This window comes from Cricetulus griseus, chromosome 6 (assembly GCF_003668045.3).
Source record: "Cricetulus griseus strain 17A/GY chromosome 6, alternate assembly CriGri-PICRH-1.0, whole genome shotgun sequence".
In the NCBI taxonomy this organism is placed as follows: domain Eukaryota; kingdom Metazoa; phylum Chordata; class Mammalia; order Rodentia; family Cricetidae; genus Cricetulus; species Cricetulus griseus.
In genome coordinates, this window is record NC_048599.1 from 24739253 (window position 1) to 24754356 (window position 15104).

At 41.3% G+C, this 15104-nt stretch overlaps 1 protein-coding gene across 5 annotated transcripts in view; it reads right to left on the minus strand.

The window, feature by feature from the left end:
• Nucleotides 1-15104, minus strand: part of Raly (RALY heterogeneous nuclear ribonucleoprotein) — an 85018-nt gene that overhangs the window by 12158 nt on the left and 57756 nt on the right. Inside the window, exon 1 of one of the 5 annotated variants that reach the window (XM_027421420.2) lies at nt 4963-5042. The exons of the other annotated variants lie outside the window; for them this stretch is intronic. The gene's annotated coding sequence lies outside the window, so the exon portion shown is untranslated. Of the gene's footprint in view, nt 1-4962; nt 5043-15104 lie in introns of those variants that run through there. 5 annotated transcript variants of the gene reach the window in all.

The window sequence follows — 15104 nt, forward strand, 5'->3', positions numbered from 1 at the left end:
CGTCAGATTAGCAGGGTCTTTGGTGATATGTTCTTACTGAGACCCCCCCCCAAAAAAAAAGAGGAGCAGAACCTGGCCAGGATACCATGGTCCATAAACCTCAGGGTTTGAGGTGTCCTCTAGCTCTAATCTAGGTTTTCTGTTGTTGTTTTTTGCCTTTGCCCTTCAGTATCCTCTCTCCCTCTCCATCCCCCCACACTCTCCCAACCTCTCTCTTTAAACACAAGAGTTTCATGTAGCTCAAGCTGGCCTTTAATTCATCTCCCTACTTCCACTTCCCAAGTAAAATGACAGGCCTAGGCTATCACACCCTACAAAATCAGGATTTTTGTATTATATTTTTTCCTTTAAGTGAGATGGGCATCCAGGAAAACATGGAGCAGAAAACAAAGACAGCATCTCAAAAACACTGCTATGCTGGAGAAAAACTACAGGAGGCTGCCTCCTAGGCCAATGTCTTCACTTGCACTTGCTAGATAAACAACTGCTAAAAAGCTGGAGCCTTAAACTAATTAAACCCCACCAGGGACAAAAGCTTTGAAATGTAATTACAGCTGGAAGGGATGGGCCAACTTCTCCAAGTTAGTAAGAAATTTGGCAAAACACAAACCATTTTCCCAAATTCAAACATTTCATATAGAAATTATGATCTAGAACACAAAAGCCAACACTAGAAAGAAAGAAAAAAAACCAAAGAGCTTTGCAAATGTAAAAGTCTTAAAAGGTACCTCCCAACTCCTAAATTTTGGGTAATTGAGAATCTTCCCAAAAACCTCTTACAGTAAAAAGAGCCTCTGATTCTGAGTACCAGTGCTTCCTGCATCTCTTCCCATTAATCTTCACATAAGGATTTACTTTAAATAGGAAGATGAGACAAAGTAATAAGTTAATAAAGCAAAGCCACAAATGGAATTCAAGTCTGTCTCAAAACAAAACAAAACAAACAAATACAGGCATCCACAGGGGCCAGATTGTGTGTGCAAAAATTCCCAAGGTAATAGTTTCTAGGGCAAGATACTCATCTGTGTCAAACACACACACCCTCCTTGTCCTTCCCCTTTCTACAATTCTTCAATTTGCACAGGACTTTTATGAATGCCATGGATCTCTGTCAGGCTCTGCATTCTTCCGTCAAATTCTACGTTGAAACCTAATTTCCAACATGAACACGTATTAGCCTGAGCTTAGAGATCAACAGGCCTTCTGTCCATCCCTAGCTGCCTGGTAACCAAGAGCAGGTGAACCAAGGAGGTAGTAGATACTTTGGGGAAACTGGTTAGCTTCTCCAGAAATGGTTGTCTTTATCTTTGATAGCAACATTCTTTCCAAACCACTCAGATATCCCCCAGGGTATCTAAGGGCAAAAGGCAACAGAGTCTTTAGAAGGTGATTAGGTCATAAGAACCAACTCTGCATAAATGGGTGTTAGTACCTTTATAATATAAAGAGCCTCTTGAGGGCTGGAGAGATGGCTCAGGGGTTAAGAGCACTGACTGTTCTTCCAAAGGTCCTGAGTTCAATTCCCGGCAACCACATGGTAGCTCACAACCACCTTGAATGAAATCTGGTGCCCCCTGCTGGCATACAGGCAGAAGACTGTATACATAATAAAAAAATAAATAAAAATAAAGAGCCTCTTCAGAACTATCTTTTTCTTTCTACAATGTAGGAACACAACAAAAAAGACCTGTCCTGGAACCATGGGCACACTTAACCAGATGCCTTCATTTTGAACTCTAGAACTTGAATAAATAAATTTATTGCTAATAAAACAGCAATTTTGTCATAGAATCAAAAAGGGCTAAAATAATATCATTGCTGGTCATCCCCCTATCCCTTTTAAAGGCTGAAGATTTTTTGAAGTTATATGATTTATGTAAGGTCAAACAGCTATTGAGGGGACCTGACATTACACAGTCTAGACTTATCCACTGTAAACCTGACTCTAACTTTGTCATGCCTCCCTCATTAGGCTTCCAATCCTGCCTCTCAGATTGAATTAAGTCGTGTTTAAACCTGCCTAGGACTGGACCTGTTCCTCATGGAATGTTTACTTCCAAAGAGGAGCTGCTTCTCTTGGTCTTGTTGCCCCAATGCTGCTTAGTTTTAGCCAATCACGTTGGGTTACTTTTGGTTTTTTTCCTGCCTTTACACCCTCAGATAACCCTAGGGCAGCAAGTAGTAAAGAGCTGTCAGTGATAGGAGACTATCCCTGGAGGAAGCCAAGCAATTAGATGGATCAGTGTTTAGGAACTCCTCAGTCCAGAGAACCTAGTTACCAGGCAGCCATGGGTGACAAAACATCTATTAATCTCATTAAACTCTTCAGGCCCCTACTCATTAACACTGCCCAAATGATCATCACTGGCCAGACAGAACTAATTTCCCAAGTAGCACTGACATTTCCACTCCCATGAGAAACCCCAGCTCTCAACTAGCCAACCACAGAAGGCTTTCTAGAGACATGAAAGTACAAGCTGAACTGGCTATAGACGCATAAGGCTCCACTTTGGCTTGGCTGTTCATACCACCTGAAACAAGTCATGTGATTTCTACAAACAACAACACCCTTATTCTGAAAACAGAAAGCATCTCCCTCTATCTTTTCAGTGATCAAATGAGCTAACCAATGTGAAAGTGCTCTGTTGTATCTGCAACAAATTAATGAAAAGATATAGGATTATACCTATTTCTCTTACTGCCCAATTACTATCCCTCACATTCAACAACCACTTTTGAGTGTTTCCAATACTGGCCTTGCTGAGAAACCAAGTAGAGACTGCTCTCTTGGTTGTCAAGAAGCTCTCTTTCGACAGACATAGTGGCACAGGCCTTTAATCCCAGAACTTGGAAGGCAAAAGCAGGTGTATTTCTGCAAGTCCAGGCCAGGGTAGTCTAAATAGTTTCAGGCCAGCCAGGGCTACATAGTTAAGATCCTGTCTCAAAATAAAAAAAAGAAAAGAAAAGAAAAAAAAAAAAAAAGGCATTTTTGGGAATCCAGTTTGTTACTGTTGTTAGTTTCCCACCCCACCCCCAAACACGATGAAATAGCAAAAACAGCATAAACTTTAGAATCAGGTAGGACTGAGTTCCAAATCTAGTCCTGTCAACTTATGAGCTCAGCCCTAGCACTTGCTAGGCTTCAGAATCCTCAACTGGCAAGCAGAATTAAAGCTATTCTGCTATGGCCAGAGATAGTTTGCAGGGGGCCAGTGAGATGGCTCAGCTGATAATGGCACTTGCCACCAAGCCTGAGATGGCTCAGCAGTTAAAGAGTACTGACTGCTCTTCTGGTGGACCCAAATCCAATTCTCAGTGTCCACATGGAAGCTCGTATCTTGTCTGCCTCACCTGCTTCTGTAAATGGACCTACAGAGTAGGCTGGCAAAAGTTTGAAATGGGACAACACCTCAGTTATGGCCTTCTATTCCTTTGATAGATGCACACTTATTCTTGTCCTGAAGGAGAACACAATACACAGCACCTTTAACGGAGAGGCATGGAAGCTTTATACACAGGATTCCTTAGGATCCTGATCAACCTAATGAAATTAGTATCCACATCATTCTACAGATTAAAAAGCCAAGTCTCTGGCTGGGGATGTAGCTCAGTAGTAGAGTACTTGCTTAGCATGCATGAAGTCCTGGGTTCTCTCCTCTGTACCACAAAGGAGGAAATTTAAAAAACTAACAAGCAACCGAGTCTCAGAGAGCCACAGTAATTAGTCTGATTAGAGTGAGAAGACTAATGCAACTTTGATCATTTATGTTCTTCCTTCTCCATGAGATCACTCTCAGTGATTTCTCCATCCATAAGAATGATCCTGCCTTTACCAGTAATGTCCATATAATCTATACAATATACATTATACTGGTAAACTGCCTTGTGCTACTTGAACTCACTGAGAAACTAGTCCTCGAATCAGGGTTCCCTTGCTGTTTTCAGACCCAAGCATGTTTGTCTCAAAAGTATCCTCCAAGGCCCCTTATCTAAAGATAAATTGGTCCTCTTAACTGGGTGGTGTCTTTCAAATTTGTCTTGTCAAATCTCTGACAAGGAGAAAAAGTACAACAAAATAACCCCAAAGTAAAGCTATTTGATTTGAGAATAGCTAAAAGGTAAAAATGCTATCATTTTTCCCACAATATAAAACTACCTACAGTGGTAAAGAAAAGCTCAAAGTCCAGCCATGGAGAAAATATCAAATTGGGTACTATGCTATTTGTTCTTTTACTTGGGACCCTCACTCAAGGGGGACACTACTAGGGACTCACTATTGGGAACTCTAGCTGATTTGACTGACTTAAAGAGGCTTCCCCCAGTGAATTTCTGCTGGATGTTTTAAGAACTTGATATGATGCTTTGCTTGCCTATCTATCATCTATCTGTGTATCTATCTATCATTTGATATTTATTCTTTTTTTTTTTTTTTTTTTTTTTGGTTTGTTTGTTTGGTTTTTGAAGACAGGGTATCTCTACAGCTTTGGAGCCTGTCCTAGAACTCTCTTTGTAGACCAGGTTGGTGCACCACTCCTGCCCGGCCGATATTTATTCTTTTATTTTGGGTGCTATATACTTAGCTCATTTGTTCAAAACCCAAAATATGGCTGCCATAGGTCATCCTCTGGAACACAAAACATTAGATTTTAGACAACAAAAGACCCTTCCAGGTCTGTATACATGGGCAATCATAAAGAGTCCTTACTATCTACCTCAACTATTTTATCTTTTAAGCCTCTTACTGAAGCAGATGATGGTGTCCCACTGAAGCCAGAGGTGGCACAAATCTGAGTGAGACCAGACAAGAGTTAGTTCAATGGCTTCAATGCTGAGTCTACGGTTGGTCAGCTTCTGATCCTTCAGGCAAATTCATGTGGTCTTTCCTAGAGCACACTCACAAGCCCAAGAGCCAATCCACAATTACTATGAAACTGCAAAACAGACCCCTCCCACTTCTCATACCTCACGAGGCTGGCTCCTCACAGTGATAATGTAGCAAGATTAGTCACTGCTTGCTGTTGCTTGATTATAGCTATTCTTTGCTGTAAATGAAGTTTAAAAATCATCAAAGGGTTTGTCAGCTGTGACTTATGAGCTTTTTTCCTGTAGGGAAGTCAGGCAGTGACAAATGCCCCTCTTGTTCTGCTATCCATTATAAGTTGGAAAGTGCCATGTTCCAATTACTGGAGACCCCAATACAGTGCACAGAAAACCTTGCTCCAGGCTGCAGCCATTACTCAGGCCTGGCAGGGCTGCCCCAGGCCCAAGCCCCATAGAGTAACAATAGACAAGAGTACTTTTTCTGACTTTTGAGCCGGCCCCTTCTACCTTTACCTTATAATAACCCTGGTTGTTTACTTTAGACACATCCCATAGTGCCATATTGGTTATCTCAAAGTATTCAGGTTAGAGATTGCCTAAAATAGACATGAGGAAGTAACATTATTCGTATGTATGTATGTATGTATGTATGTATGTATGTATGTATGTATGTATGTATGTATGTATTCATTCATTCATGGGGGCTGGAGAGATGGGTGGCTCAGTGGTTAAGAGCACTGGCTACTTTTCCAGAAGTCCTGAGAGTTCAATTCCCAGCAACCACAGTGGCTCACAACCATCCATAATGAAATCTGGTGCCCTCCTCTGGCCTGCACGATACATGCAGGTAGAACTCTCCTCTCTCTCTCTCTCTCTCTCTCTCTCTCTCTCTCTCTCTCTCTCTCTCTCTCTCTCTCTCTCTCTCTCTCACACACACACACACACACACACACACACACACACACACACACGTAAATAATATGAAACATGATCCTCTAGAGGAAAGGCATAAGATAAAATACCTAGGATGTTCAGATAAAACAAACTGAAAACCTCTATTACAATCAGTGGCCACAGTATTCAATACCCATTAACACGCTAAGCCCTGATCATGCTAGATACTAAGGAATGTAAGATGATAAAATATGGTCACTCAATCATGGCAAGTAAATGAGAAAATTAAGAACCAGACAAAGTGACTTGCTTAAGGTCAAAAACTAAGTTAGGTTAGTGACAGAATTGGAACTCTACTGTGTAGGGGATGCTGTAGCCAGCCCCTAAGCAATTATAGGGGATGCTGTAGCCACACCTGCTTAGGGCCTAGCTAAAGGTGTGCCTGACCACGCCTGTGAGGGCATGGTGAGGGTGATGTAGAGTGAGGGACACTTTCGTGGTAGCCTGCTTTCGGTTTCACTTTTAGCTTGCTGTACAGATTGCTGCCCACCAGCTGGCTAGGTCACTCTGTAAGTAAGGCCTTTTCCCTATTAAAATCCCTTGTATTTCTACCTGGCTCCATATTGGTAATTTCCCACATTATCTGGTGTCAGAAGTGGGATATTGTAAATCTAGCCTCCATTTGGGACAGCCTGCAGGTCCCACCTGGACTGCGGCCTAGGCAGGGAAAGATCCCTCCTTCCACAGGTGCTCCCAGCCTACCCGCCGCACCACACAAGCGCTTTCTGGCTGCTGATAAGCTGCTGAGAACCGACAGCCCAGCTAGGAAATTTCCACAGACCTCCCCATGGTTACTGTCGAAGTTTCTAGCTGCAGCCACCAGAACAGCTCGGACTGCAGCCTACCCATGCCCGGAGGCTTCCTGCCCTTAGCCGAGAGGCCTCGGAAGTAGGCCTTGGCTTTCAGCAGCCCCCCACCCTCTCTTCCCCTTGCTGCTGCTTTAAAGCCACATCTCTTTCAGAGGTTGCGGCTCCAACGCCATATACTCTCTAAGATAAGCATAGCCACTTTTGTGACCTCTTTCCACCTTTGTGACCATCTTGCCTGACCGACCACTGCCAAAAGCGGTGCTGAGTAGCTGAATGCCTGCACCACCTGCTGGTCAAAGATAGTTACTGCATCTGGAGTAGAAATCAGGTAAAATTATGGCAGAATATTTATCATTTGCTAAAATTGATAATATTTTTGCTTATTACGTGAATTCAGTGTTTGAGGAGGATGCTAATCTGCCAATTACCAGACTTATGCCGTAATGGCAGTTAGCTTGCTGATACAAGTAATATTACTAGCCAGAGGGCTCAGGAACAGGGACAAAGATAACCTCACCACCTGCTTGCAAGAAATAACAGCTTTACGCAATGAGGTTTTGGAGAACAGATTAGGTCAGATCACAATTGTGCAGCAAGTGGAACAGAAATTGGATGATAAGCTTGGCTCTGTGTCCAATACGCTAAAGACAGAGTTGTCTGTTACCCAAGATGAGATGCAGCATATTAATGATAAGATAAACACAGAGAGATCCTCCATGTCTGAGGCGTTAGAGGCTAGGGTGTCAGAGGACCATGTGAACTAAAGAATATCTGTAGCCAGCTAGAAACTCAGATAGACACTGTTACCCAAAAACTAGATGCAAAGGTGCAAAATACCCAGGATAGGGTTGAAGAACTGGACAATGCCATTCCATCAATTATTGAAGCATCTAAGGTAGCAGATCACAAATTTGAGTCTATATTTGAATGTTTAGAAGATAATTTACTACAGTACAGGACTGACAGATTAGATAGGTCCATATGGTCGATTGCTGAGGACTCAAAATCAGCAAATCATGACCTCGAATCTAGACTCAAATACCTAGAAGGCAGTTTCCATACTATCCAGATGTTGCCTAAGGACTACCGTATTAAAGACCTAGAAAAATGTGTAGAGGAGCAGTTAGAGCAATTTACAGATTCACTAACATGCTTGGAATCTTTTATGATTAAGGAGATTGAAACTTTTCATAAGGATGCCATTACTAGGCTTAAAGATCATTGGGATGCCTCAGAGGCAGAATCACTCCAATCTGAGGCACCTACTCCACCCAGCTATCATGACTATTCTTCTAAGGTTGCTTCTCGTACGCCATTAGTGTACCCAGCTACCATGGTAGAAAAGCCAGCCCCTAAGCAGGCGTGGCTACAGCATCCCCTACACTACGGGACAAGGAAGAGTTCTTTTGCACACTCTATGCAGAAAACAGCATAGCTCCATGCAGATCCAAATTCACTTACAGCCCTATAACGTACCCAGTCTCAGAAAAAATGTGCTTTAGTGTGGTGGTGAGGATTAAGTGATGTGAACAAGTATATTAAGTAACCCAAATATCTACCATCAAATCATCAATAAAGCAATTCTTTGAGGTAGGTATTGATTGTTTAATAGACCAGAAGACTGAAGTTCTTTTCTATTTTATCATACTAATAATAACCAAGTAAGCCAGTATTTCTCAAAACTATTCATGAAGGATTAGTTTTTTGTTTTTTAAAATTCTAATCTATTATATTTTTTTCTGGTTTTTGGAGACAGGGTTTCTCTTTGGAGGCTGTCCTCAATCTCACAGAGATCCGCCTGCCTCTGCCTCCCGAGTGCAAAATTCTAATTTATCACACCTAAGTCCTGATAGAAGAAAATGCCAAGCAACCAAGGTTTCTAAATATTTACTCTCAATTTTTCATACTTAGAGTGAACTAGCAATAACAGATAGGTTCCAGGCCCTGCCCTATCAAACACTAGAAAACAAAACAATTAATTTCATTTCTTTCAAGTCATTAAGTCATTTAGCTTGAATTTTTTAGACTTTGATGTCAAGACTACTTTCTAAAAATTGCCACCACCATCCTTTTAAGAGCAAAGAGAATAGGCAGGCCAAGGATATGTTCTTCTAGGGGTAATTTATCTTGGTTATCTACTCTGTAGATCATGTACAAGGGAAGATGATTTAGGTTTAACAAGAACTAGAACAAACTTCTGGTGCCAGAGGCCTAAGAAGAGGACATATTCCAGAAGAATGATATTCCTGGTTTGTCTTTCTATACACCAAAAGAAAAAGGAAACCAAGCAGGATTGAAAAGCCATATCCAGACCCTGAGAGACACACATGGTCCCCTGGAGAAGGGCAAAGAGACAAGATCTGAGCAAATTGGGAGCATGGGGGTAGGGGGGAGAGGGATCTAGGAGAATGAGAAGGGGAGAAGAGGAGGGGTGAGGAGGACATGACGGGGCAGGGAGGTTGAGTTGGGGGAAAAACAGAAGAAAGCAAGGTAAGAGATACTATAATAGAGGGACACATTATAGATTTAAAGAGAAATCTGGCACTAGGGAAATGTCGGAGAGCTACAAAGATGATACCAACTTACAAGCTAAGCAACAGAGGAGAGGCTACTTTAAATGCCCTCCCCTGATAATAAGACTGATGACTAATTTATATGCCATCCTATAGCCTTCATCCAGCAGCTGGTGGAAGTAGAAGCAGACACCCACAGCTAAACCTTGAACTGAACTGAAATCCAGTTGCAGAGAAGGAGGACTGATGAGCAAGGGGTCCATACCAGGCTGGTGAAACCCACAGAAACAGCTGACCTCCCCAGTTGGGAAACCAGCATGGGACTGATCCAGATCCCCTGAATGTGAGTGCCAGTGAGAAGACCTCAGAAACCTATGGCCCCTTGTAGTGGATCAGTACTTATCCCTAGCATAGGAATGGACTTTGGGAGCCCATCCCACATGGAGGAATACTCCCTGAGCCTAGACATAAGGGGGTGGGCCTAGGCCCTATCCCAAAGGATATGATAGACTCTGAAGACCCCCTACATAAGGCCTCACCCTCCCTGGGGAGTGGAAAGGTTATAGGATAGGTAGGGTATTAATTGGGGGAGCAGGGGAGGAGGGGAGGGAGAGGGACCTGGGGTTGACATGTAAAATAATAATCTAATTAAAATAAAAAATAAAAAAAGACAAAAAATAAAGAAATTCAACCAAAAAAGAAAAAAGAAAGAAGAGAGGCCAGGCAGTGGTGGCGCACACCTGTAATCCCAGCACTCGGGAGGCAGAGGCAGGCAGATCTCTTTGAGTTCGAGACCAGCCTGGTCTACAAGAGCTAGTTCCAGGACAGCCTCTAAAGCCACAGAGAAACCCTGTCTCAAAAAAACAAAACAAAACAAACAAACAAACAAAATGAAAAGAAAAGCCATGTCCTACATTTGTTACTATTTGTGTGAGTGTACATGTGTGTGCATGAGTGCTTGTGCATGTGTTTATGTGTGGAGGGTGGAGGTCAACTTCAGGTAGCTTTCTCTATTGCTGGCTACCTTAGTTTTTTTGAGACTAAACCCAGGTCTGCTATAATGATTTCAGGATCTGCCTATGTCAGGCCCCTGCCCAAGAACCAAGGTAACAAACATGGAATGCTGCATCTGGCATGGTGGACATCAGTGATCCAAACACAAGATGCCTGTGCTTGCACAGTAAGTATTTTAACCACTGAAACATCTCTAACCCCTCTTATTATGTTCAGTCTTGTATTGTAGCTGTTTATACATCAGCCTCTCTTTTCATCTAGGAAGTTAAGAGTAACAGAAATAACAAATTCATTCCCCCAAAAGACTACATACCTAAGACTGTGGCTAGCTGAGAATGCATACAAGAGCTACTTGTATACCTTGTACTTTATTTATTTATTTATTTATTTATTTGTTTGTTTGTTTGTTTTTTGAGACAGGGTTTCTCTGTATTGCTTTTGAGAACTTGCTCTGCTGGCCTCGAACTCACAGAGATCCGCCTGCCTTCCCAGTGCTGGGATTAAAAGCGTGTGCCACCAACGCCTGACGTTTTTGTACCTTATTTATGCACAGCTAAATTTTCAGTGTACAAACTTCTTTCTATTTTAACCACCCCACCCCCCTTTTTAAAGATAGGATCCCTTTATGTAACCCTGGCTGTCCTGGTACTCACAACTATACCTTGCCCCTACCCCGAAAAGAGAATACCTAGTGTTATTTTTAGTACAAGCAGAACTAACAATACGCATTACAGAGAAAGAAACAACTTGCTGTGAGTTGGCATTAAATGCATGGCCTGAGTTGCACTGACTCAGCAGTTAAGAGTATTGGTTCCTCTACCAGAGGACCTGGGTTCAATTTCCAGTACCCACAAGGCAGCTAACAACTGTTAACTCCAGTTCCAAGAGACCCAATGTCTTCTTCTGGCCTCAAAGGGCAGGCAAAACACATAAAATAAATCTTTAAAAAAAAATACACTTTAAAAAACAAAATAAGTTGGCCACAGTGGTGTATACCTTTAAGTCAAGCAAAGCAGGAAGCAGAGGCAAGCAGACCTCTGTGAGTTTGAGGTGAGTCTGATCTACATATTGAGTTCCAAGACAGCCAGGCTAAGTGGAGAGATCCTATTTCAAACAAACAACACAAAAAACCCATACAGCTTGCCATCAAGCAAAAGTCAGCACTTGAATATCTTTCCCTTGTAAGGAACCATGAACTGTAGTCATGAGAATAAATAATCTTTGAAACCACATCCTTTCATCCCATTACTGAACTAGTTGTGTGATGTAACCTTCATGAAATATGCTAACTCTATCTTTTTAAATTTTTTATTTAGATTTGTTTTATATGTATTAGTGGGGTGTGTGTGTGTGTGTGTGTGTGTGTGTGTGTGTGTGTGTGTGTGTATGTATGTATGTATGTATGTATGTATGTATGTATGTGTACCATGTACCTCCTGATGCCTTCAGAAGTCAGAAGATGGTATTGAGTCCCCTGGAACTAGAGTTACATATAGTTGTGAGCCACAATGGGGGTACTGGGAACTCAACCCTGGTCCTGTCCAAGAGCAACAAGTGTTCTAAACCACTGAGCTATCTTTCTAGCCTCCAAAATACATCATTTGTGAAGATATCTCATCTTAAAACAGGGCAGCTATTCATATCAATAGGGTTATTGGAAGATAAAACAACTAAATTCATGTACACTTCTAAAACATTCCAAAGCACGCAAATAAGGTTAGGTTGGGTAGAACAGGCCTCTAATCCTGGCACTCAAATGCAAACAAAGCATGCATATATTAGCTCCTCCTACCATGATTATTACTGCTAGAACTTAAAAAATTTTTCCTTGAGGTTATAATGAGACAGGTGGTCAGCTCTACTTTGACAATAACCTAGAGTCAAACTATGATGAAGAGAACAGTACAATCACTGGATACAATCAAGACTCTTCAAATGGGTCACCAAATTCTAGTAAAGACTTGTCTTTTAACTCCACAGGGATGATTCTGAAGGTCACAGGACTGGGTGTCCATCAAGTGCTCAATAAATAAATAATGAATGGGTATCTGGAATAAAAAAGCAGTCTATTGAACATACAAAGAATCCAAGGTGAGGAGAACAGAAAAAGAACCCTTAAGGCAAGGTCCCCCAAAAAGCTTCCTTATGCCGTGAGAACCAGACACACAGATTAATCTCTATATGGACAAGTAAGCCTTGAGGGCTGAAACTGTTAAGTCATCCCTGTTCATTCAGTATACTGCATCTGCTGGAATCTCTATAGTCTGTGGCTACTCCAATCACTGCATAGAGCTGTGCCACGGTTGTGCACATATTACCCTTTTTGGATCTATACTAGAGAAAATAAAGAATAACAGAGAGGGTGTTTAGCCCATCCCTTATCGGGCTGAAAGTTAATCCCAACTCTACTAGCTGAGAGACCTTGGAAAGGTATTTTACTTCTTCAAAGCACAAGGTTCCCCAGCAGGTGGGGTAGTGCAGACCTCTAATCCCAATGTGCCCCCATCCCTATCCTACCCTCTCAAGACTAAGCCAGGCAGATTACCAGACCCAGCTACACTGTGTGACCTTGTCTCAAAACAACAAAAATCTCAAGGTTCCCCCCTGTAAAGGAGAAATAAAATTTCTGTCCTGTCCCTGTGCAATATAGGTGTTGTGAAGATAGAGGGAGATTTCATGCTGTGTTACCTGAGTTTGCTATGTAGCTGCACGAAAGAAGACCCCCTAAGGGTGGAAAATCTTCACAGGCAGATAATCAGTCGGAAGAACAGGATAGTACAAATTGGCATTGCAAACCAAGTGTGTTGCCTCTCAAGTATACGGGCTGATCAAAATCCTTTCAAGTAGAATCTATATTTTCCTCATTACAACAATCCTTCTCCTTGAAAATTCTGACCACCATCCCTCACAAAAGGCTTGATTCTAAAGACAACAAATGCACTCACTGGCTATGGCTTTTTTTATTTCCCACATTCAGGCGGATATATGGGTGATGACTCAAATGTAATTTAGGACTCTGCTATGGTTGTCTTTAGGCCTCGAACTTACAGAGATCCACCTGCCTCTGGCTCCTGAGTGCTGTGATTAAAGGTGTGAACACTACCACCTGCCTAAGTAATAGTTCTTTTGTAATTTGCCTTCCATTTTTTGTTTGCTTTTTTTGGGGGAGTCGGGTGGGGGGAATCTCAAGACAGGGTTTCTTTGTGTAGTCTTGGCTGTCCTAGAACATGCTCTGTAGGTCAACTAGACTGGTCTCAAAGTCAGAGATCTGCCTGCCTCTGCCTCCCAAGGCATGCGCCACCGCCATTACCACCTCTATTATTAATTATTAAAATTAATCCTCTATTGCCACTAAAAGTATTACCACATTGTTTCTTGTTTAAGATAGAAATCAAGATTTTAAAAATGTACTTTATTATTTTTAAATGCCTATATGGCCATTTGAGTGAGAATTTGCTTCATTTAATGACTATTATTTTAAATTACCATACAACCTGCACCCCCAAAACCATATAAACCCCCACTTTTCTTATAGTATATTAATGTGCTATTATTTCTTTCCAGTGTTTTTCTTCTTGTGTATTACAGAGTTAGATCATTTGTTTAATTTGTTCTATTTTGAGACATGGTCTTGCACTGTCACCCAAGATGGCACTAAACTCAATCTTCTTGCCTTGCTCTCATGAATGCTAGACTACATGCATAAACAAACTATGCCCAGTATAACCTTTTTCCAAATTAACATAATTAGACAGTATATATAATAGCATCTTTATTTGTTCATAGTTTTCAATAAGTATCAGTCTGTAGAACTACTGCTTTAATAACTAAATGAATTTTTTAATAGTCTAGACTGGTATTCTTTGCAGCTTTTTCTAACTTCTCATATTATTATTATAAATATATAAATAATATCATCTGAGGGAAAGTTTATTCTAGATACTATATATTTTCTTGGGATAGATTGCCAGAAGCAGAATTACTGGTCATATGTATGAACATTTTTACAGTTTGAGATATGCAGCCTAATTGCTTTCCCAAATGGCTGTAACAATTTACAGTGCTATCTTGAATGACTGCCACTTTCATGGCAAACAGGATCATATATTATATTGTGCTTATGTATAACTGTGTGAATTAGGGGAAAACAAATTCTCATCTGTTGTTCTGCCCAGGTGAAAATGAATAGTCTTCTGATTTTGTTTACCGGCTTTTTTTCTTCACAGAGTTTTGAATGCTACAAGGAAATAATTATAGTTTCTCAGACAAAGGAACAACAAAAAGATTTATTTACTGATTTATCAAGAAAGCATTTGTTGGGGCAAGACATAAGTCAGGGGTTAAGAATGTTTATACTCTTTTGCAAAGAATGCAGGTTTGATTCCCAGCACCCACCTCAGACAGCTCACAACCCAATAGTTCTCCAGGACTATAGTATCTAATGCCTATGTGCACTCCTTAAAGGAATCATCAAGAAATTCTAATCTTGTTAAGAGGGACAAAATGAAGTCAGTCCACATCTAGGGGAAGTGGAAACAGTCAAATGTTTAAGGCTTAACTTGCCTTGTAGCTTGAAAATAATAAGTACATAATCTGGGATACATAAGGATTCATGCTGCAGAAAATGACACCAGAGAACTGGATGACAGTATATCAGGAAGACTTTGTTGCATGAGAGCCAGTATTTATTCCTGTGTGACAAGCCACAATGTTCTGTAAGGAGGCACACCTTAAGTGCTCTTCAGAGTCTAACCCACCAATTAAAATCCCTGGGCAGAGTATCCTGTTCTCATGCTGACTTCTCTTTCTCTCAAGTTAAGTCTTCTCTCACCAAACAGCACAGAACTTTTCTACTATTTTCCACTCACTTAGCACATTGCCAGACACAGCAGGGGTGCTAATGCTCACAGACACAGACTGACTATTTGCAAGTTCCTCATACAATAATACTCAATAAGCCCTCATTGCCTTGGCATAGCCTCTAATCTTAGAA